Source organism: Bos grunniens, chromosome 12 (assembly GCF_055505025.1).
Source record: "Bos grunniens cultivar Pamir isolate PY7600 chromosome 12, Bosgru_T2T1.0, whole genome shotgun sequence".
In the NCBI taxonomy this organism is placed as follows: domain Eukaryota; kingdom Metazoa; phylum Chordata; class Mammalia; order Artiodactyla; family Bovidae; genus Bos; species Bos grunniens.
Genome location: NC_141176.1, coordinates 30,793,712 through 30,816,926, shown reverse-complemented (window position 1 = coordinate 30,816,926; position 23,215 = coordinate 30,793,712). Strand labels below are relative to the sequence as shown.

General features: G+C 49.2%; 1 pseudogene; it reads left to right on the top strand.

The window, feature by feature from the left end:
* The first annotated feature begins 22,872 nt into the window (after positions 1-22,872).
* Positions 22,873-22,962, top strand: LOC147361602 (small nucleolar RNA SNORA70; annotated as a pseudogene).
* The last annotated feature ends 253 nt before the right edge of the window (positions 22,963-23,215 follow it).

Genomic DNA, 23,215 nt, shown 5'->3' with positions numbered 1-23,215 from the left:
CAGGGCTGACTGAGGGACAGGGCCTGGAGCAAGGAGCCAGGCTGGCTGTACAGACAGAGGAGGGCAGAGGCCAGCCAAGTGCCCACCCCCCGGGACGCTGTCAGGATGAGGGCGGTGATACACGAGAGCCCTTGCAGCGAGCGTCACATCACCATCATCAGGCTGCCATCGATTCATCACTGTTTCTGAGTTCCAACCTGATGGTGTTCAGAGCAATGCGGAGAGTGGTGTGCTGGGCCACAGTTCACACCCCAGGCATCTGGCTGACACGCAGACAACAGCAAACCCATTCACTTGGGTCTCACTGCTTAATTATTGCAATTTGGCACGGCTTCCGGTGCCTTGAGAGCCCTTGGACACGCACCATACGTTTTGGGCAGGAAGGCACGGCTGGCACGGGGACGGGCCCGTCAATCCTACAGCTCTGCTCTGCTAAGTGGTGGATGCTCTCCAAACACTCGGCCCCAAATGTACGGGAAGCAAAAGCCTGGCACTCAGAGGCACCAGGGCCACGCTCACCCACAACCCGCCTGCCAATCGTACCATCCTGCGTTCGTCACCAGAGGCAGTTTCCAGCCTGGTGGTGGAAAGAGGCGAGGGGGCAGCGAGTCATCAGCCGGCGAGATGTTTCATATGTGAGGAGGACTGGCCCAGGATACATAGAAGGCTAGAGCCCCTCACCCCCCAAGCCTGAGTGAAGAGCTGTGCGCCTGCCTGTCTTGGATGGCCCTTGACTATGGGTGCAGAGCAGAGATTGACTGAAGCCACGTCACCCACCCATTCATTCCTTTGATCAACCAACCAGCGTTCACTGAGCGTCTGCTCTGTGCTCAGCCCTGGTGACACAGAAATGACGGAGAAAGGGGGCCTCCTGAAAGGGAACATGGGTCTGGGCTCCCCCTATTCCAGAAGGATCCTTCACTGAATCCTTCGGGAGGCTGGAGGGAGCTGGCCCAGTTGCCAAGTTTGCTGATGACACTCATCGACAAGAGTGTAGCAACCTCTCTGATGGGCTGGGCAGACACAGGAGCCTGAGCTTCATTGGTGAATATTAAAAAGGTCTCACCCCTCACCGAACTTATATTAAGTCCCTAGGGAATGTGACATTTGCAACCTGAATATTTTCTAATCCTCTTGTGTGTGTGTGCACTGAGTCATGTCCAACTCTTTGCGACCCCATGGACTGTAGCCCGCCAGGCTCCTCTGTCCGTGGGATTCTCCAGGCAAGAATACTAGAGTGGGTTGCCATTTCCTTCTCCAGGGGATCTTCCCGACCCAGGAATCCAACCTGCATCTCTTGCGTCTCCTGCATTGGCAGGTGGATTCTTCACCACCAGCACCACCTGGGAAGCCCCAGGGAGACTTGGCCACAGTGATTTTCTACAGAGTTAGGAAGATGTCCTCACTTCTCAAAGCCCCAGGGTAACAAAAGGCAAACAATATACTCTCTCTCAAAGAGCTGGACACCAAAGCCAGAGCCCGCCAGCCATCTCACCACTTCCTGCTGAATGAGCAGGCCTGTCGCAAAGGCAGATTTGGCTCCTGCTCCTGCCTGAGGCTGCAGCAAAGCCACCTGTTCCTGGAAGATGACTCGGAGGTGACCTCTCAGGGAGGACAGGAAGATGGTCTGACAGTGACGGGGCAGAGGCCGGGCAACAGGGCCCAGTGTCCAGCTGAGAAGGCCTTGCTGGCCTCTCAGGGCTGGCGTGTCCCATCCCTGTGCTGAAGCGGTGATGGGAGTTGGGGGTACTTCTGGAAAAAGAAGAGGGACAAGGTCTTTATCTTGAGATGTGGTTAGAGGAATATTCCTCCCCCCGGGGAATAGGAACGGAAGCAGAAGGCAAATGAAGTCTCAGGAGGGACTCAGAACCAAGCACCCAGCCGAGGGTGTCTCAGCTGTGGCTCTCTGGACATCTGGGGCCAGGTACCTAATTCTTTGTTGTGTGTGTGTGTTGGGGTGGTGCGGTGGGTGTTGTCCTGTGTCTTGTGGAAAGTTTAACAGTATCCCTGGCCTCTGCCCGTTGGATGTGGTAGCCTCCCGCACCCCCAGCTTTGGTGACCAAAAAATGTCTGCAGATATTGCCAGGTGTCACCCAGGGACAGAATCGCTCCCGGCTGAGAGTCTCAGTCCAGCGGTCTCCTGGAACGAGTGTCCCCCGCGTCTGCCTGGCCGGCTCCCAGACCCCACTTCCTCTTCCCCGTGTCGGGACTCTCCCGGGTTTAGCTCTGAGACCCCCACGTCCCCTCAAGCACAGGCGGCCGGAACAGGTGGTCATTCTGCAGACTCCTCCGCGTCGTCGGCAGGAGCCCCACCCACTGTCCCTGAGCCCATGAGTGCGGCCGCCCCGCCCCTGCCTTCCCGTCCCTATTACCCTACCGTCCACATCCTCTGTAACGCAGCACCTATCGCCTCCTGACATCCTATTCGGGCTTCCCAGGTGACGCTAGTGGCAGAGAAACCGCCCCTGCCAATGCAGAAGCCTCAAGAGAGGCGGGTTGGATCCCTGGGTCGGGAAGATCCCCTGGAGAAGGAAATGGCAACCCACTCCAGTACCCTTGCCTGGAGAATCCCATGGACAGAGGAGCCTGGCGGGCTACAGTCCAGGGGGCCACAATGACCGAAGCGACTTGGCATGCGTGTATGACATACTATTTACTTTCGTGTGTTATTTACTGCCTGCCCCTCCTCTGCCAACCCCCCCCCCCCACCACCACACACACCCATAAAAGCTACTCCAGGGCTGGGATCTCTGCTTATTTCACGGCTGTGTCCCAAGTACCCATCATAGTAAGGGCCCATGGGGGATGCTGAACCAGCATTGTTGTTTGAAGGACCAGGACTTGAAAACCATCATGAGTATCTGAGACCTCTGTCATTGCTCCACTGCTGGTTATTTCCACTTTCCCAGCGTGGCTCTGCTGGCCACAGGAAGGGTCGTTAAGACACAACTGTGTCCAGACCGGCCCTCGGGCCAACTCCAGAGCCACCCCCCTCCACCGCCCTGATCACATCCATTGCCAACCTGGGTGGACAAGGACAAAGCAATTAAAATCCCATCCATCCTTCCTCAGTATTGGGATTAAATCCAGGCATTAGGATTGTGGATGGTGGATTGTGGATGATTTTTGATGTTTCTGCATTTTTTTTTCCTTCAGATTTACCACAATGAACTTGCATTTATTTAATGATGAGAAAAAAAGAAAAACGGAAAAATATAAACCTTACTCAGTTTGTGATTTTCACCATGACAGCTCCAAATAGGGCCTGGGGTCAGGCTCTTCTGCAGGACACGCTGAGATCTGCCTGCGGAGGGGGAGTCCCTTCCCGTCAGTGAGAGGTCTGTGAAATGGGCTGTTGACTTCTTGTTTTGAAGATTGTTTGTAAGAATCAGTGGACATCCTGGATACAAATGAAGGCCAGTGGCAGAGGTGCGGAAATGGGCTTGTTGTTAGGGCAGCTCTGACCAGCCGCCAGAAGTGTGTTGTGTCCTAGGAGGCCTGAACAGTTACCCCGTCTCTCCAAGGGATCATGCCAGAGGAAACCTGGCTTTGAGGCTCTCATTCAGTTACCATCACTGTCAGGCCTGTGATTAGCCGTGTCTGGTGGACTTCAGAGGCCCTGCTTGGCTACAGCCTAACAGCCGAGCTCCCAGGACCCCATTAGGAGAGGAACAGATGCCTTGGTTTCTCATGAGAGACCATCGTGACATGTATTAACAGCTCTGAAGTCCTGAGACCCACCAGGCCTGACATTAATAAGCAATGTTCCCCCTGTTTCTTTCCTGCTCCGTCTCCAGAAATGGCTCCTCGTGAAGAAGATTGTCATGACAACCTGAGTGCAGGCACCGTGGCAGGTGGGCCGCGACAGAGAGGCCCCGCATCCAGATGAAAGAGCCTGGTGAGGTTTTGGCCGTGGAGCTTGGCGGTGCAAAATCCACACGAGTGTGGAAGTCTGGTTTCATGAACAGAAAGCTGGGTTAGGGGCTTCTCCACACACGGGCTCCCGGCCCTGGAGAGGTCTGGAGGAGCCTCAGAGCCTGCGTGGACCTGGTCCTGCCCCGCCAATGCCCCCAGCCCTGCCCCGGGGTTTCTGGTCTCTTTGTGCCTTCAACCCGGGTAACCATGGTGCCAATAGGGGAGCAGCGCCCCTTTGATGCCTCTGACCCAGAGCTGTTGGAGGAAGCAGGTTGCTGATCCCAGCAGAGCTGTAAGAGCGCTCTACAAAGCCTGGCGTGCTGTTTGGGGGCAGCAAGTTCTCTGCGGTCCTGAGCAGAAAGGGCAGGCCCAGTCTCCTCTCCCCGGCCGTGCGGGTAACCTCTTAGCCTCCAGGCCCCTGTCCGGTCTCGCAGGTGGAGCTCCTTCTGCCCGGAGGCAGACGGTCCCCCCAAGGCACTCCCCTTGGTCCTTCTGACCAGAAGATCCGAGACCCCAGGAAATTGGCTTCTGCTGTGGAAAGGACAGGCCTCACTTGTCAGGACTCCTTGGATGGAATCCTGGCCCTGTCCCCCACCCTGTGTGACCTCAGGCAAGTCACAGAAACTTCTCCAAAACACATGCTGTCTCTCACCCTCCGGGTTCCCAAGCCCAGGCGGCATTAGGCTGACCTCTCGGCGGACACTGCTCCAAGTGCTACGCACACGCCTCTCACCTAGTCCCCACCATGGACCAGCACTATGATCATTCAGTCCCATTTTATAGATGAGGAAACTGAGGTCCAGAGATGTTAGGGTTCTTGCCCCAAATCGGAGATTCATGAGAGGCAGAGCCCAGAATTGGACCCAGGCGGTCTGACTCCATGTCTGTAAACAGTCAGCCCCGCTCTGGATTGTTCTGAAGCCTACACCAGCTTCTGCAGGACCCTCACCAATCTCGGCTTTCACCACGCATTCCTGTTCCTACGTCCCACTCACCCAGGCCTTCCTGAAGCAGCCAAGCCCACAATGACCTTCGGGCCTTTGAGTCCGCAGACCCACTGCCCAGGTCTCCCTTCTACTCAGCGCCTGGCTGCATCCTCCCCCTTTGCCCCTCTGCCTGCACACCTCCTCCTCACAGGCTATGGGACCAAGAAGAGAATCGTCTAGACTTCTGTCTGGGCCTCCTGTCAACTCGGAGGTGTAACTAGCCAGTCCATACCCCCCAGGGGTCTCACTGTCACCTAGTCCTGTCTGCTCTGGGGGTTGCTCCTTTCCATCCTCTGGGCCCAGTTCTTGCCCCTTTGTGGTTCACAGTCAGGTCGATTTAGGTCAAATCCCCTAGCCAACGAGAGAGTGTACGCACGGCCCACATGGCCCTCAGCTTCCGTCATTATTCGCATCACAGGGTGGGGGTGGCGGTGATGGGGGGACTTGTTTTCAAACAGCTCCCCTACTAAGAAAACTTCACACACAGAGAAACACAGAACTACAGAAATCCTGAAATGGCATCCCAGCCATTTCTTCACCTGGATCTCAGACCTATTTGTCTGCCTGTTTTGAAAACTGGAAAGGCTGCATATAAAATTATAGAGATAATCTGAGCTTTTAAATGACGTTATCTGCCTGACTCCAGAGATTTACTTTTGCTTTGAGTAGGCACTTCGGCCAGGGGTAGATTATCTTAATCCATCCTGGATGAGCTGATTCAAAGCCGGTTTCAGTCTGTGAAGGCTATTCCATTCCTGGTTCACCCTTATGGCAGGCAGTAACCCCTCTGTTGTCCCACCAAAGCCCTGGAGTGTTTCCTAAGCCCCCTCTCCTTTTGGCAGAACCTGAACTCAAATGTTTGTTTCTCCAGTCTCTTTTCAGTAGACTGAAAGTTCTAACCAATTCCTCAGCCCCTCATCTGGCACATAGAAATTGGCAAATGCCTTGTGGGGTAGGGGACGGGAAGGCTACCCTCTCTATAATACCCTCTTCTTGATTTTGGCCCCTCAAGTCACAGCACCCTTGGGAGCTCTCTGATACCTTCAAAAGAGTTTGTAAAAAATATTTTATCTGGTTTTTCTAGCCTCAAGAGAGGTGGGTTTGATCCTTAGTTATCTCAAGGTGGGGGCTAATATGATATAAGCTAGTCCACCATATTGGAAGTGAACATCTCTATTTGAGTTAATCCTCATTTAGGTTTTTTTTTTTTTTTCCTAATTGTTCTGTTTTCCAATGCTTTTTTTTTAAATTTATATATTTTTAATTGGAGGATAATTACTTTACAATGTTGTGTTGTTTTCTGCCGTACATCAACGGGAATCAGCCACAAGTATTTTATGCTTTGTTAATTTAAAGGTCTCACCAGAGTGTCTGGGGGAAGTGAGAATCCACATTTTTCATGCTGGTCTAGGATCGAACTCCTCAGGACAGGGAGGGTGAGGAAGGTGTCTGGCCATGGATTCAGATGGCACTTGTCCTAAACCAAGGTCAAAGAAAGTATGTGGATTGAAGGTTTCTATAGCAGCTGAATTCTCAGGCATTTTTCTTCAACAAGTCGACAAACTAGTTCGATTAATGCTAACCTTTCCTCCAGATAATGCAGCTTAGAAGCAAGGTAAGAGGCCATCTCCTGGTAAGAAATACGGTGATGTTGAGACCTACAGAGATTCTCAAACTGTGTGGGACCCTGAGGGTCCCAGGAAGAGCGGGTTTGGGAAGGTGTTCAGAGGGAGTGGAGCCCTGTCTCTGTTTTCAACCAGTTCAGCTCCCTCTTGGTCTATTTTATGTACTGGGTTTCTGACCAAGGTTTCCACCATGTGGACTCAGAAATTGTTCCATCAAAAAACTTTGAAACAGCTTCTTCTTATTGATAATCTGAGTTCTCTGGACAGAACTGACTTTCATAAGGCCGTACAAACGGTTCTTGTAAAGCCAGGACACAAACCAGCTGTTTTGATCATGGTTCAAGCACTTTCCACCACCTCACACTGAGTCACCTGGAGATTCAGTTTCCCAAAAGGTCCTTTGCTTTCAAAAAATGTTTCTCTTGAAGACCACTGTTCCTTAGTTTTTGTAGAGCTCTGCGGGCCCTTCTCACAAGGGCCCCCTAGAGGACATGGAGTGAACAAGGCTGTCATCTTTCTACAGATGGGACCAGAGGCAGCAAACCTCCCTGGAAGCACAGTGATGCCCTCCCTCAGAGACCCCAGGAGACCCTGCATCCTAGCTCCCGAGAGTCACTGTGTGACCGTGACAAGTCAGGCCACCTCACTGGGCCCTTATCCTCCATAAAATTAGAAATCAAGAAGGCCTTCTTGTGGAAGGCCCCTCAAAGAATCCCTGCAAGAGGGCTTGAGTCACCCAGGTATGGACACATGATCCTTCCTTCTCTTGGGAAGCCAAGGATGTCAACAAGCCCAAATGAGGATGGCAACAGCTCCAAGAGAGGAGCTATGTCTCTGAGACCAGGGAGGAGGATATACAGCATCAGTGTTCTGGGCTAAAGTGTGCAGTGCTTCGTTGCTCAATCATATCCGACTCTTTGAGACCCCATGGACTGTAGCCCACCAGGGTCCTCTGTCCATGGGATTCTCCAGGCAAGAATCCTGGAGTGGGTGGCCATGCCCTCCTCCAGGGGATCTTCCCAACCCAGGGATTGAAACCAGGCTAAACCATGTCCACCACCCCCCACCCCAATTTCCTGTGCTTCCCCTGATATCTCAGTTGGTAAAGAACCTGCGTGCAATGCAGGAGACCCCGGTTCAATTCCTGGGTTGGGAAGATCCACTCATCTGGTAAAGAATCCACCTGCAATTTGGGAGACCTAGGTTTGATCCTTGAGTTGGGAAGATTTCCTGGAGAAGGGAACGGCTACCCACTCTAGTATTCTGGCTGGGAGAATTCCGTGGACTGTATAGTCCATGGGGTTGCAAAGAGTTGGACACAACTGAGCGACTTTCACTTTTACCCAAATTCCTATATTGAAGTCCTAACTCCCAGTACCTCAGAATGTGACTGTATTGGATGCAGGACCTTTAAAGAGCTTAATTAAGATACTGAGATCACCATTTTGGGTCCTAATCCAATATGACTGGTGCCCTTATGAGAAGCCGAGGGAAGAAGCCACAGGAGAAATCAGATCTGCTGACACCTGGATCTTGCATTTCAGCCTCCAGAACCATGAGAAAATGAATGTCTGCTTGTCACCCAGTCTGTGGTCCCTCGTTATGGCAGCCCTAGCAATCTAACACAATTGGCAAATCCCCTGCTCAGCGACGTCCCCCACCTCTTTGGAAATTATTCCTGTTTGCTCTTTTGACAATCTCTCTTGTGAATGAACTGCAGAGAAATTCAATCCTTAGAATGAGTGAGATAAATAAAGTTATAATGAGATGTTGCTATGGACCTACCATTTCTGCCCTGGGGGAGAAGTCACAGCGATGAAGACCCAGCGTAGCCAAAATTAAATAAATAAGATAAAGATATTTAAGTTCTTTGTCCTAAACTGCAAAAATATGATTAAAACAGCTTACTTGCCCTGGAACTGTAAGCCTTGTGTTCAGTACACAGTTAAGCTCGGGCTGCTGCTGCTGCTGCTAAGTTGATTCGGTCATGTCCGACTCTGTGCAACCCTATAGACGGCAGCCCACCAGGCCCCACTGTCCCTGGGATTCTCCAGGCAAGAATACTGGAGTGGGTTGCCATTTCCTCCTCCAATGCATGAAAGTGAAAAGTCAAAGTGAAGTCGCTCAGTCGTGTCCGACTCTTAGCGACCCCATGGACTGCAGCCTACTAGGCTCCTCCGTCCATGGGATTTTCCAGGCAAGAGTACTGCAGTGGGGTGCCATTGCTTAGGCATAGTCAAGAAATAATTTTTGAAAACAACGTACAGTTGCGCGACATACAGGCATAAGCGTATCTGTTTCATGAATGTCCTGTGACAAAGTGCTAATGGTAAAGAACCCGCCTACCAATGCAGGAGACTTAAGAGCCATGGGTTCGATCCTCAGGTTGGGAAGATCCCGTGGAGGAGGGCATGGAACCCCACTCCAGTGTTCTTGCCTGCAGAATCCCATGGACAGAGGAGCCTGGAGGGCTCCAGTGCATAGGGTCACAAGAGTCGGACACGATGGAAGTGACTTAGCATGCACACAATGAAAGGATACGATAGCAGTTGATTTTTCATTGAAAGGGGAAAAGAGGTGTCTTTCTCCAGCCCAGAACCAAGAGTTGGTCAGAGGAAAGGATGGGGGACGATTTCAACAGATAAATAACCAAATGTCTGAAGAGAATTTGCAAACACAATGGATTTCCTTCCCAAGGACTGGAAGTGGCGTGGGCAGCTGGGCAACGAAAGAGCTGCAGTCATTTTCCGCTCCATTTCTACAGACGGCAACAGAAACATGATGGCGGAGAACAACGCCAAGTGACAATCTTCATTTCATTCCTCGGGGATAGAAAACACACCCGTTTATTAAGTCTTTAAAAGCTGTAACCACAGATTGCGGCAACAAGACGCGACAGAGAGAAGAGAGCTTGGGTTGAGCCAGCCGTATGTGGCAACCAAGTGAAAAGACGATTCCCGTCTGGTGGAGCAGCAGCCAGTCCCCGGGAAGAGCATGAACAAAGAGCTTCTCATTTACAGCGGAGATGCTGACATGCAGTGTGTTTTCCTTGGCAGACGGGCAAGCTCCCCAGAAAAGGAAGATTTAATGCAAGCAGGAAATACGAATACACTCTAGCAAACCATGTCCATTTTCTGCCTGGGGAGATCTCTGAGAAATGGATGGCCTTGGCTGTGGGTTAGGAGGATGTGAACGAGCTCTGCCCTAGGACCTTCTCCGGCGTCTCAACTCTGCCCAACCCGACATTCACAGTGAAGTCTCTCCTGTCTCAACATCCCCAGGCAAGAGCAGCCCACCTGAATTCATTTTACCACAAATGGAGACTTGCCCATATAAATTTCTAACAGTTGGTCATCAATAAATACTTGTTAAGTGAAGTTTTTTTTTTTTTATTTTGTAGTCACTGAACCCGCTTCTAGACACAGAGGATACTGATTTTGAGCAAGGATTTTAAAATTAGATGAATGAAGATTCGAAAAGTTGCTCTAACCCCATTTTAGCTGTGTGACCTTGTGTAAGGTGTTGAACTCCTCTTAATGTAGTTTTACCATCTTTTAAATAGGCATGATGGGACCTTTCTGGTGGTCCAGTGGCTAAGACCCTGAGCTCCCAAAGCAGGGGCCCAGGTTTGATCCCTGGTCAGGGAACTAGATCCCACATGGCGTAACTAAGAGTTCACCTGCCGCAACAAAAGATCCTGCATGCCGCAACTAAGACTTGGCATAGCCAGATAAATAAATAAACAAAAAAGGCATGACAATGTACAAAAAAGTCTGTAAAGTACTCAGCGCAGAACATAGCAAACTCCTCATTCAGTACATACGTGTTGTTGCATTATCACTACGACCACACCTCAGTGCAGGTGGCCAGCGTCTGTCCCCTGTTGGCCGAAAAACCCCCAACTCATCTCCCTGACTCCAGCATTTCCCCACACCCCAGACTCTTCCGCACACTAGGGCCAGAGTGATCTTCCAGAACACAAATCTAATTGGTATTAAGAAGATCCAAAAATCCTCTCTTCCAAAACACTGATCATAAATTGTCAAAACCAACTTTGCCTGAGGTCATGAAATTATCCAAAGGCTTGCAGTCATCTGGGAAGCTTATCAATGGCTAAAGCTTGGTAAAAACAGTGAGATTTATGGGGTTTTAAATTGCTGTATTCCAGTCTTTCCACTTCCAGCTCCATGGTTGCCTTGAAAAACCAGTCATAGTAACACCAGCAACCTGATAGCCACCACACCGGTGGAGATGGCGCTGGAGTTCCTTTAAAGCTTCATTTCCAGGGAACCATCAGTATCTGACCTCTCTGGTAGTTCCCTGCAAGTGTCCACCTGCAAAGCCATCTTTATTTTACCTGACTTGGCGTTCATTCCTTGCAAAAAGCCTTTTCCCCGGGGCAGGGTGGCGGGGGTGGGTGTCGCAGACAGTGGTTGTCAAAAAAAGAAATTAAAGGCAGCAGTTTAACTTTGCAGCTGGGTGCTTTGTGGCCACCTGAGGCAGTGAACAACAGTTGGGACAAACAATTAGCTGACCACAAAGCTTAAAGGGAAAGGCTGAGGAATGAATTTCCAAACGGGCTTTGAAAAACTTTGACATTTTCTCGGGAATCTCAAAGGCCATGTGGACCTGAAGGGCTATGAGTGTGCCTAGAGCTGTGTGTGTTGTTGCTGTTCAGTCGCTCAGTCGTGTCCGACTCTTTGTGACCCCATGGACTGCAGCACGCCGGGGCTATGTAAATGCTCACAAAAGACCTCAAAAGGCCCGAAGCTCTCACCTCTCACCGACCTTGATGCGCTGCACAACCAGGAATTGATAGCTAAGGCATACCTGTCAACTTCCTGGCTGAGCGTTGAAGATGAGCCCCTCCAGGCACAAGGAGCCCTTGGCAACGAATGAGAGATTTATTGGTTATGGAAATTTAAGGAAATCTCTGTCCATTCATTAACTGACCGGTGAGCTAAAGAGTTTTAGTGGCTAAACATGAACAAGATGACAGACTTTACAAAATTCATTCAGAAAAGGTATTAAAACAACAATAGCAACAACAACAACAAACCCTGGAGACAGGGCAGAATCTGATTTTCGGAGTTATGTCACATTGTAATTGTTGCTGTTCAGTCACTGAGTCGTGTCAAACTCTGCAACCCCATGAACTGCAGCACACCAGGCTTTCCTGTCCTTCACCATCTCCCGGAGTTTGTTCAAACACATATCCATTGAGTCAGTAATGCTACTTAACCATCTCATCCTCTGTCACCCCCTTCTCCTCCTGCCCCCAATCTTTCCCAGTACCAGGGTCTTTTCCAATATCACATTCAGTTCAGTTCAGTTCAGTCGCTCAGTCGTGTCCAACTCTTTGTGACCCCATGAATTGCAGCACGCCAGGCCTCCCTGTCCATCACCAACTCCCGGAGTTCACTCAAACTCACGTCCTTCGAGTTGGTGATTCCATCCAGCCATCTCATCCTCTGTCGTCCCCTTTTCCTCCTGCCCCCAATCCCTCCCATTATCAGAGTCTTTTCCAGTGAGTCAACTCTTCACATGAGGTGGCCAAAGTAATGGTGTTTCAGCTTTAGCATCATTCCTTCCAAAGAACACATAGGGCTGACCTCCTTTAGAATGGACTGGTTGGATCTCCTTGCAGTCCAAGGGACTCTCAAGAGTCTTCTCCAACACCACAGTTCAAAAGCATCAATTCTTCGGCACTCAGCTTTCTTCACAGTCCAACTCTCACATCCATACATGACCACTGGAAAAACCATAGCCTTGACTAGATGGACCTTTGTTGACAAAGTAATGTCTCTGCTTTTTAATATGCTTTCTACATTACATCATTTTAAATATAATCAAGAAAGGAGGATGATCTTCCCTGGTGGTCCAGTGATTAAGCCCCCAAGCTTTCAATGCAGGGGGCACTGGTTCAATCCCTGGTCAGGGAACTAAGATCACAGATGTCTCATTGCTGCTGCTGCTAAGTCACTTCAGTCGTGTCCGACTCTGTGCGACCCCGTAGACGGAAGCCCACCAGGCTCCCCCGTCCCTGGGATTCTCCAGGCAAGAACACTGGATTGGGTCGCCATTGCCTTCTCCAATTCATGAAAGTGAAAAGTGAAAGTGAAGTCGCTCAGTCGTGTCTTGACTCTTCGTGATCCCATGGACTACAGCCCACCAGGCTCCTCTGTCCATGGGATTTTCCAGACAAGAATACTGGAGTGGGGTGCTCACAGTGCTGGCCAAATAAATAAATAGCAATTAAAAAAAAAAGGAGGAGGAGGAGAAAATAAGACACAGGTGAAAGGGGAAGTTACCGTGTGCCAGACACTGAGCAAATGCTCTGCACTTGCCAACTCAGATAACTCTCACACCCACCTGCAAAGGTATTGTTCTTATCTTACAGACTATTAAAACCCAGTCCCAGGGGGTTAGCCTGATGTGGTCATACAGCCCGGAAGTGGCAGGGGAGGCAGGGCATGGCCCCCAAGAGTCTGGGCAGAGCACCCCTACTCTCCACCTTTGGGCGGATCTGCCTGGGACCACCTGTTGTGTCTTTAGAACACCCGTGAGCTGTTTGAGGTAGTCATTAGCTGAATAAATGCTTTTCAGCAGGGGGTAATCATTATATTAATTATCGTAATAATCAGGTTCATCAGGCACTGGGTGCGATGCTTCCTAACAGAATAGAAGCGCTCTCTGTGCTATTCACAGGCCCCCGGCAGCTTCACACAGCCCTCCAGCTTCACTGGATGTTTGTAAATGCTTACCGACCCAAAGTCCTGGGGCCCCTTGGAAAGTCACGGGAGCAAAGTTCAAGTGCATGAGTTTCCAAGCATCACCTCTAGGCTTCCATCTGGAGGCAGTGTGATGTTGGCCTCACCCTCGGTCCCCTGTCACCCACAGACCTGTGTTAATGCCAAACTGGTAGATGGAGCCCAAGGGGCCTTTTTTTTTTTAAAACAGCCCAGCTGTGAACTGGTTAATTTTTGCTTGTGTTCCGTAACTCTCAAAGACTTGAATATGTTCAGGGTTAAAAGACTTTCTCAATATCTCTGCCTCCTAGCTAAGAAGGGGTGCAGTATTAGAGTTCACCGTGTGCCATAACCTGAAGGTGACATTCTGACCCAACTTCGGAATAAATAGACTTAAAACAGAATTTCATAAGAAGCAACAATTCCATTATATCTTAAATTTTAAAAGCTTTTAACTTTGTCTTTTTTCTCCCCTCATAACCATTAGTGTTGATGGAGCATGGAAATCATCTGGGGAAACAACAGTGTCCTTTGCTGGCTAATGTTGCTTCCTTTTCCTTACTATTGCGAAATGCGGTTTTCTAATAGATGATGTTTAGTGCTCTCTGTTCACCTCTCTTAAGGCTCTGTTGAGCATGACAAATGTGGGGATGATTGCTTCTAGGGTTTCATTGAGAAGATAAAACAGTAATATATTAAATTTGTATTTAATCAAGTTCTTCTACAAGAGGCCTTTCATTGTTTGGCCTTGTTGACAACATACGAGTTGCCCAGTTTCCAGCTGATGCTACTCTTGCCCTTCAAGGTGCCAGCCACAGTCCAGCCTCTCAGTAGCCTTCTCCATCCGAATTCCCATAGAGCTGGTGTCCCAGGGTGTGCTCACTTCTAACTGTGGGAACAACAGAGCAGTGGTGTGCCCCTCACTGTTTGCGGCAGGAAGGCGTGCCACTTTCGAATCCCCTCTAGCCTGAACTCCATCCCACACGTGAAGGATTGCGAATTCAAGTTCCTGTCCCAGCAACTTGTCATGGAAAGTTTTGGGCTGCAAAACAGCCCATCCTTTTATCTTCAAAGCTTGAAATCTCTTGCATCTAAGGAAATAGCTTATTTGGGTTGAGAAAAGACAATTTGATTTTAGGATGGTTAAACAGAGGGTTAGTGAAAAATTAAAACCAAACAACTGTAAGCCTAATAAAAGATTCGAGTGGTTGTAAATCTGCTGGTGATTCGTTAACGCCACCTAAAAGCAGGCAGCCTTCTGTAGAGGATGCAATACTGAGGGGCTTGCTGAGTGAGGGGATAGGATGCACCTCAGAGGTTCTGATGAGATAGGTTGGGACAGCATGTGTCAGAGCAGGACTGTGAACACGAGACAATGACATGGTGGTGCAACATATACATGGGCGTGCGCGCGTGCACACACACACAAACTATCCGTGTTTGCAAAAGTTACTTGCCCACTAAGCCAGCAGGACTTCACTAACCGCATGGTCTGCCAGGACTCTGACAGTTTAGGTTTTCCCACAGTGATTTAAAATCTTATTATCACCAGGCTATTAAATCACTTATTGTGTGACCTTAGACAAAGTGCCCAACCTTTCTGAGCCTCAATTTCTTAATCTATGAAATTGATTAAAGAATTCCTTGTAGGCAGGTTGTTGGTGAGGAATAGCAATAATGGCTGAAACATCCAGGGCAGTAAGTGGAACACAGTGAGTGCTCAGTGCACAGGACGAATTGCTATGACTTTTATTCTTATTCTTAATCAGGGGATGAAGATCAGGGATTTGAGGGAAATTAATGTCAACTGTCTTTTTAAAAGAAATGTCCTAGCGCTGAAGTAGTTTTTCTTTAAAATGTTGCCTATAGTGTCCTTATTAGAGCTTTAAGACTGTGTGTGTGTGTGTGTGTGTGATAAGTCCTGCTTATGTGTGTGTGCATGCCCACTCACTTAGCTGTGTCTAACTCTTTGTGACCCCCCGGGACTGTAGCCTGCCAGGTTCCTCTGTCCATGGGATTTCCCAGGCAAGAATATTGGAGTGGGTCACCATTCCCTTCTCCAGAGGATCTTCCTGGACCAGGGAACAAACCCATGTCTCTTGAGTTTGCTGCATTAGCAGGCAGATTTGTTATCACTGAGCCACCTGGGAAGCCCCAAACCCTGCATAAATAGCTATTTTTAAATCTTTTATTTTTTAAAGTAATTTTATTTATTTATTGGCCATACCTCAAGGCATGTGGGATCTTAGTTCCCTGACCAGGGATCGAACCTGTGCCCCTGCAGTGGAAGTGCAGACTCATAACCACTAGACCACCAGGGAAGGCCCTAAATCTTTTAAAATGTGTTGTGATTATATGTTTACAAGAAAGAATGGGACATCAGATTTCTGGTTCCTCAAGTAAAGAGCTTGGAAGTTGCCCCTGTGTTCTAGTAAGTCAAAGCTTAACAGACTGAAAATTCAACAACTCTCTAGGCTGCAATAAGAGAGGGAGGGGGGACACGGGGCAACCACTGCCTGCAAGACTGCAGACCCAGCCGAGCAAGTACAGGAAGCGGCAGCCGCCCGGAGTGGGCTCAGTGGGAGCCAGTGCTGGGACAAAAACCGCAGCCGTGATGTTCAAATCCCCTAGACACTCCATGTAGACAAGTCTGAGAGCTAAAATCTCCAGGGGGATGCCATCAGAGCAGGCCCCCACAGTCTTGCAGGATTTCCCACAGTAAATATCAGAGAAAAGCTCCCTCATGCTCCCAGCAGTGGGAGGGGAAAAGGATCCATGTTAAAATACACCAGACATATATCTCTTGGGACTGACACATACACATTACAATATATAAAATAGATGACGGATAAGGACATAAGTACAGCACATTGTGCACCCTGGACTCAGTCATATTTCTTTGTGACCCCATGGACTGTAGCCCACCAGGCTCCTCTGTCCATGGAATTTCCCAAGAATACCGGAGTGGGTTACCATTTCCTACTCCAGGGGATCTTCCTGACCTGGGGATCAAACCCGGGTCTTTTGTGTCTCCTGCATTGGCAGGCAGATTCTTTACCAGTAGTGCCAGACAATCTTGGCTAGCATAGGGAATTGTACTCAATACTCTGCAATGATCTGTATGGGAAAAGAATCTAAAAAGGAAAAAAGAGTGGATATATATATATATAAATATATATAACTGATTCACTTTTCTATACACCTGAAAATAACAACATCGTAAATCAACTACAGCCCAATAAAAACTTTTAAAAGAAAAAGAAATACACCATAGCCCTCTGTGCTTCTTTTTTTTTTTTTTTTCCTCTGTGCATCTTAACAATGCCTGCCCTCAGGGGGAACTAGGTAACCAGAGCCTGGCCTGCTGGGGCATGATCAGGGCCAGACTGCCTGGGGAAGGGAAATCCCCACCTCCACCTGCCCTAGCCATCCTGTGCCTCCTAAAAGAGGAGGAAAAATAAACTGAGAAATACTTGTGAAGCTCACAGTCCAGAGACACAGGCTCAGAGAAACACAGTGCCCCACCCTTCCCCACCCTTCACACCTCACCAACCTATCACTGAGGGCCTGTTTATGGCTGTTCCTTTTTACCCAGCACATCGTGTCTGGCTATTAAGAAAGATCACAAGGTCTACCAAAAGGCAGAAATCACAGCCGAAGAGACGGAGCAAGCATCAGAACCAGACGTGGAAGGCATGTCGGAATGATCAGACCAGGGATTTAAAACAACTCGGATGACTATGCTAAGAGCGCTAATGGATAGAGAAGACAGACACAGGACAGATGGACTGTGTAAGCAGAGAGATGGAAGTGCTGAGAAGGAACCAGAGAGAAGTGCTGGAGATCAAAGGCATTGCAGCAGAAATGAAGAATGCCTTTGATGGGCTTACAGGCAGACCTCGTTTTATTGCACTTCACTTTATTGGGTTATCACAGACCCAAAGAACCACTGGGTGGTTCTTCTTTTATTTTTTTTTTTAAACAAATCGAAGGAACCCTCCTGCATAGAACCAGTCTATCTGCACCATTCCTCCAACAGCATTCTCTCACTTTGTGTTTCAGTGTCATGTTTTGGTAATTCTCACAATATTTCAAACTTTTTTCATTATTATTTGTTAGAATGCTGTATAGTCAGAGATCTTTGATGTTCCTACTGTAATTGTTTTGAGATGCCACACACCCACAGTAGATGGAAAACTTAATCAATGGCTCCACCAGGACTGTTACCCTGTCTCCTTCCCTACTTCTTGAGACACAACAATATTGAAATTAGGCCACTTAATAACCCTACAATGGCCTCTAAGTGTTCAAGTGAAAGAAAGCATTGCACATTTCTCACTTTAAATCAAAGGCTAGAAATGGGGCTTCCCTGGTGGCTCAGGGATAAAGACTCTGCCTGCCAATGCAGGAGATGTTTGATCTAATGCCATGTTTGATCCCTGGTCCGGGGAGATCCCACATGCCATGGAGCAGTTAAGTCCGTTCACCACAACTACTGAGCCTGTGCTCTAGAGCTCAGGAGCCACAACAAGGAATAACCCCTGCTCGCCCCAACTAGAGAAAGCCCACTTGTAGCCACAAAGACCCACCACAATCAAAAAATAAACAAATAAGTCAGTCTTTAAAAAAAAATCAATCAATATATTGGGAATTCCCTGGCAGTCCAGTAGTTAGGACTCCAAGTTCTCACTGCCAAGGGTCCAGGTTCAATCCCTGGTTGGGGAGCTGAGATCCCACAAGTGGTACAGCCAAAAAAAAAAAACACCCAATATAATCCATCACATCAACAGACTGAAAAAGGAACACCGGAAGGTTCTGGAAGTTATAGCTCAGGTCTCACCATTCCCCACCACACTGCTTTGGGACTATCCAAGCCCATCTGGTCCCACAGAAAGAGGAAGCAACAGCCCAGCTCTGGTAGCATGAGCCCCCTGAACCGGGCCGAGCTGGGGATCGATGGAAGCAGGGGGCCTGGCCCCGGAACTGGAGCTCAGCAACCTGAGGGTTTACAGGCACAGCTCTGGGCAGGAACAGAAGCAAGGGGGAGGCTGCAGCGGCTCCAGGTTTCTGTGGTCTACTGGGGAGCTCCCCTCCTCTCCCCTCACACTCATCAGGGCAGACACACAAAGGCCTCCATCTCAGTAACACACATCAGCAGAGAGGGGAGTGGACGGGTCAGGGAGACAGAGTTCGTGATCCAAACTGCACCTCTGCAGAGAACAACCACTAGAAGAAAGACATCAAGCCAACAGCACGAATCTCAGGAGCAGAACTTGCGGGACAAATGGACCAAGAGGGAGGTTGACACATGTGTGTGCTCAGTCGCTCAGTCGTGTCCCACTCTTTGCGACCCCAGGGACTGTAGCCCACCAGGCTCCTCTGTCCATGGGCTTCTCCAGGCAAGAATACTGGAGTGGGTTGCCATGCCCTCCTCCAGGGGATCTTCCCAACCCAGGGATTGAACCCAGGGCTCCTGCATTGCAGGCGGATTCTTTACCAGATGAGCCACCAGGGAAGCCCAAATTGACATAATAAATAGGCTCAAAGAGGTGGGGGAGTACAAATGTAATGTGAACCAGGCAGAGAAGTTATCAAATAGGAAGCAATGCCTGGTCTACTGAAGGTGGGGCAGGCAGTCATTCCAAGGTCCAGCAAACTTCTCGGCACAGCAGATGGAACTCCAGCCCACTTTGTACCTCCCCAGAGAGAGTGGGAGAGGTTATGGGGGATGCTGTCAACCCTACCCTTCCTTGGATGCTAAGGGCCTCCTCTGCAGACCTTAAGCAGTCCCCCACCACACGTCAGTGAGCTGCAGCGCTAATGTGGAGAATGGCGCACTATTCTGTGAAGAGAGTTTATTTCTTAACCATGGATCTGACAGGGTGATTCTCCAGCCCAAACACGTTCAGTGGCTTTCTGCCATCAGCCAAAGGTTCTCGGAATGACTCATGAGGCTCTTACATTCTGGCCCCAAACCACCATCCCAATTTTTCCTCCTGCCACCGTCCTCCAAACACCTGATGGTTCTGCAACATGAAAGCCTGCATGAAAGATGTCAAAGCACAGAGGCTCCTTCCAGGCACTGATTCTGCAGGTCTGTGATCGCCGCCTGCAACTGCTGGAGAGAAGTGGGAGAAACAGCCGTGGTCCGTGAGCATGCCTGCCTGGGGGCTGGCAAGATGGGGAAAGCTTGCCATGCTGAGAGAAATGAGCTTCAGCTAGAAGCTCCCACATGTAATGTGGTTTTTCATAGCTTCACGCCTCAGAAAATGCTGCTGCAACTGCCTAGAAGGTTCTTCCCCAGTCCATCCACCAATTAAACTCCTACGCATCCTTCAAGACCCCAGCCCCTCACCAGGAGCCTTAATGCTTTATTTTCCGTGAGGCTGCAGCTGTGATTTCAGGCATACAACACACAGCGCTGTGGGGTGGTCTATGGACCCATCTCTCCAATAGTGAGCGCTTGGAGGGCAGGGACTAACTTTATGCTGCTCTGAATCCACTGTGCCTGTCATGTAGAGACCATTTAATAGATGCTTGAGTCATTAATTAAATACAGATGTCTAGCTAGCTAATTAATCATAACGGAAAATTATGCTCTACTAGGAGATCTGTCCAGGGTGATTCTTCGGAATTCCTGCCTGAGGGAGAATAGAATTAGTCTAGTCTGGATTATCCTAGAGGTGGGTCAGTATCATTTAATTACAGGCCCTGGTAGGCCTCCTCTGAGCACCTGCCTGTCTGAGACTGAGGCTCTCCCAGAAGGGTCCCCCGGTTTCCACCGCAGAGGCTGCTGCTCCAGCAATGCCGGCCAGTATCCAGCAGGGTGTACATCCAAGATTGAAGGTTTGATTTTCAAATCTCCTAGACCCCAAAGACAACCTTGTTCTGTGGGAGAGAGATTTCATGCTCTTTTATGGGCATAGGACTCCTGCATCTGGCCAGCCATAATGAACAGTTTTCACTATACATTTCAGTGTAAATAAATGATTTTCAGCTTCCTTGACGGTCAGGGCTGTAGATGGTGTGAGCCCAGGGGTCCTGGGAACCCTTTGCCATCTCGCTTCTCTGTGCATCCTCCCCCACCCCACCCAGCCCCACACGCATCCCCTGGCTGCCTCGCCTCTGGTCCAGGTGTTTCCTTGACCTGGAAGTCTCGACCCACTCCCGCCCAGCCCACCCTCTGATGGTAAACACCTACTCATTGATCTTTCAAAACTCAGGTCAATAGATTCATCTCTACCGCTATTTTAGATTCCACATATAAGCAATATCCTATGATATTTGTCTTTCTCTGTCTGACTTATTTCACCCAGTATGCCAAAGGAACATATTTATAAAACAGGAATGGAGTCACAGATGTAGAAAACAAACTTATGCTTCCTAAGAGGGAGAAGGGGTAAATTGAGAGTTTCGGATTGACATATACGACTACTATATATTAAATAGATAACTAGTAAAGACCTGCTGAGGGGCTTCCCTGATGGTTCAGTGGGTAAAGAATCCACCTATAATGCAGGAGACACAGGAGACGTGAGTTCGATCCCTGGGTCGAGAAGGTCCCCCGGAAGGAGGAAATGGCAACTAACTCCAGTATTCTTGCCTAGAGAATTCCATGGCCAGAGGAGCCTGGCGTGCTGCAGTCCACGGGGTCGCAAAGAGTCAGACACGACTGAGCAACTGAGCACACACACATGCACACATATATAAACTAGATAACTAATAAGGACCTACTGTATAGCACAAGGAATTCTGCTCAATACTCTGTATGTAATGATCTCTATGGGAAAAGAATCTGAGTAAAATGGGGTCTTCCTTGCAAGGAATGTAAACCTCTTTGGTAGGCTGTAGAGGCCACCTGTGGTTAAGAAAACGATGGAACTCAATCCTGAGGGATGGAGGGGAGTGACGAGCGAGCAGCGGCACAAAAACCCCCATCGCAAGAGCTCTGGGACTTCCCTCGTGGTCCAGCGGTTAAGAATCCACTTGCCAAGGCAGGGAATGCAAGTTCAATCCCTTGTCCAGGAAGATTCCCCATGCCACAGGGCAACTAAGCTTGTGAGCCTGCAACAACTGAGCCCTCACGCCGCAGCTCCTGAAATCCACGCTCCTAGAGCCCACGCTTCACACTAAGAGAAACCAACGCAATGAGAAGCCCTCGCACTGAAACTACAGAGGAGCCACTCGCCACGACTACAGAAAGCCTGCTCACAGCAACGAAGACCCGGCACAGCCAAAAATAAATAAACAAAATGCCATCCACTTACAAAAATAAAAAAAAAAGAAGAGCTTTGGAGCCAAGTTCCTAAGTCAGTTGACAGAGGAGAATAAGAATGAAAATGGTACTAACTTTGTGTGGCATTTCTTCCATGGTTGTTCTTCAAGAAACGGCTGATTCAGGAGTTGATATTAAGCTCAGCTCTTTTAGGGGAGAGAACCGTCTTTGAAAATTACAGACAGAAAAGCATCCGGAACGCCCTCCCCCTCCCCTAAACCTGGCTTTGATCTTAGCGTCCCCATCCAGGCTGGGTGGCCAGGAGTACAAGGAATGACGCAACAGAGGGACTCACAGAATTACAGAAACAGTGTTTCACAGCTGGCTTAGCTTGTAAAGATTAACTTCGAAAACTAGTAAGTGCGTACCACTTATGTACTGGCTTCTGTTCTAAAGGTGTCACATGAATTATTTATTGAATCTTGCCAACAACCCTCTAGGGTAGCTACTGTTATATTGTTATTCAGTCACTAAGTTGTGTCCGACTCTTAGCGACCCCATGGACTGCAGCATGCCAGGCCTCCCTGTCCATCACCAACCCCCAGAGCTTGCTCAAACTCATTCCATCGAGTCAGTGATACATCCAACCATCTCATCCTCTGTCGCCCCCTTCTCCTCCTGCCTTTAGTCTTTCCCAGCATCAGGGTCTTTTCCAATGTGTCAGCTCTTCCCATCAGGTGGTCAAAGTATTGGAGCTTCAGCATCAGTCCTTTCAATGAATATTTAGGGTTGATTTCCTTTAAGATTGACTGGTTTTATCTCCTTGCAGTCCAAGGGACTCTCAAGAGTCTTCTCCAGCACCACAATTGGAAAGCATCAATTCTTTGGTGCTCAGCCTTCTTTATGGTTCAACTCTCACATCCATATGTGATTACTATTATGATCTCCATTTAATAGATAAGGAACCTGGGGCTGAAAACCGTGTCAACTTGTCCCGGGTCTCCCAGCTAGAGAGAGACAGCTGGGGTGAGCAGCTAGGTAGCGTCCAGCCTCTGGAGCCCCTACTTTTAACCCCATGCCATCCCACCCTCGGCATGGAGGCCAGAGTGAGGGATGCAAGACAGAAGATGGTCACCTCATCCTTGTGGGGTAATGGGAAGACTAAACTGGATTTGGGGGTGACTCTTTGTGGCTAAGGATGGATGAAGGAAAGGAATGAGGAGCTGGGCCATCTCTGGGGGCTCTGGTCCAAAAGGCAGTTGCCTGGGTGGGTGATGACTGACAGCAGCCAGGGCACCAGTGTGGATGCATCCAGGGAATGTCAAACGTCAGGACTAGGAGACCCGGAAGACAAGGAAAAGCCAAGATGCACCCCAAAGTTGAGGACAGCCGTGGCTGCAAACAGCAGCCTTCTTGGTAGTGTATTCAGTCTGTTGTTGAACAGGTTGCCCTAAGGGACCTTGGAGACAGCTCTTCCCAGTGGACATTCATGACTGGCCTGGTGTCCCCAGTCTAGGCTCCAGCCAGGTATGCGTGGTGCCTTTGGAAGCTCCAGGGCACAGTGGCCAGGGTTCACATTGGCCAAGTCATCATGTCCCTCTGCACCAAGCTGCAGAACAAGGAGCATGTAACTGAGGCCCTCCTCAGGGCCAGGTTCAAGTTCCCCGGCTGTCAGAAGATCCATATCTCCAAGAAGTGGGGATTTACTAAGTTTAACGGGGGTGA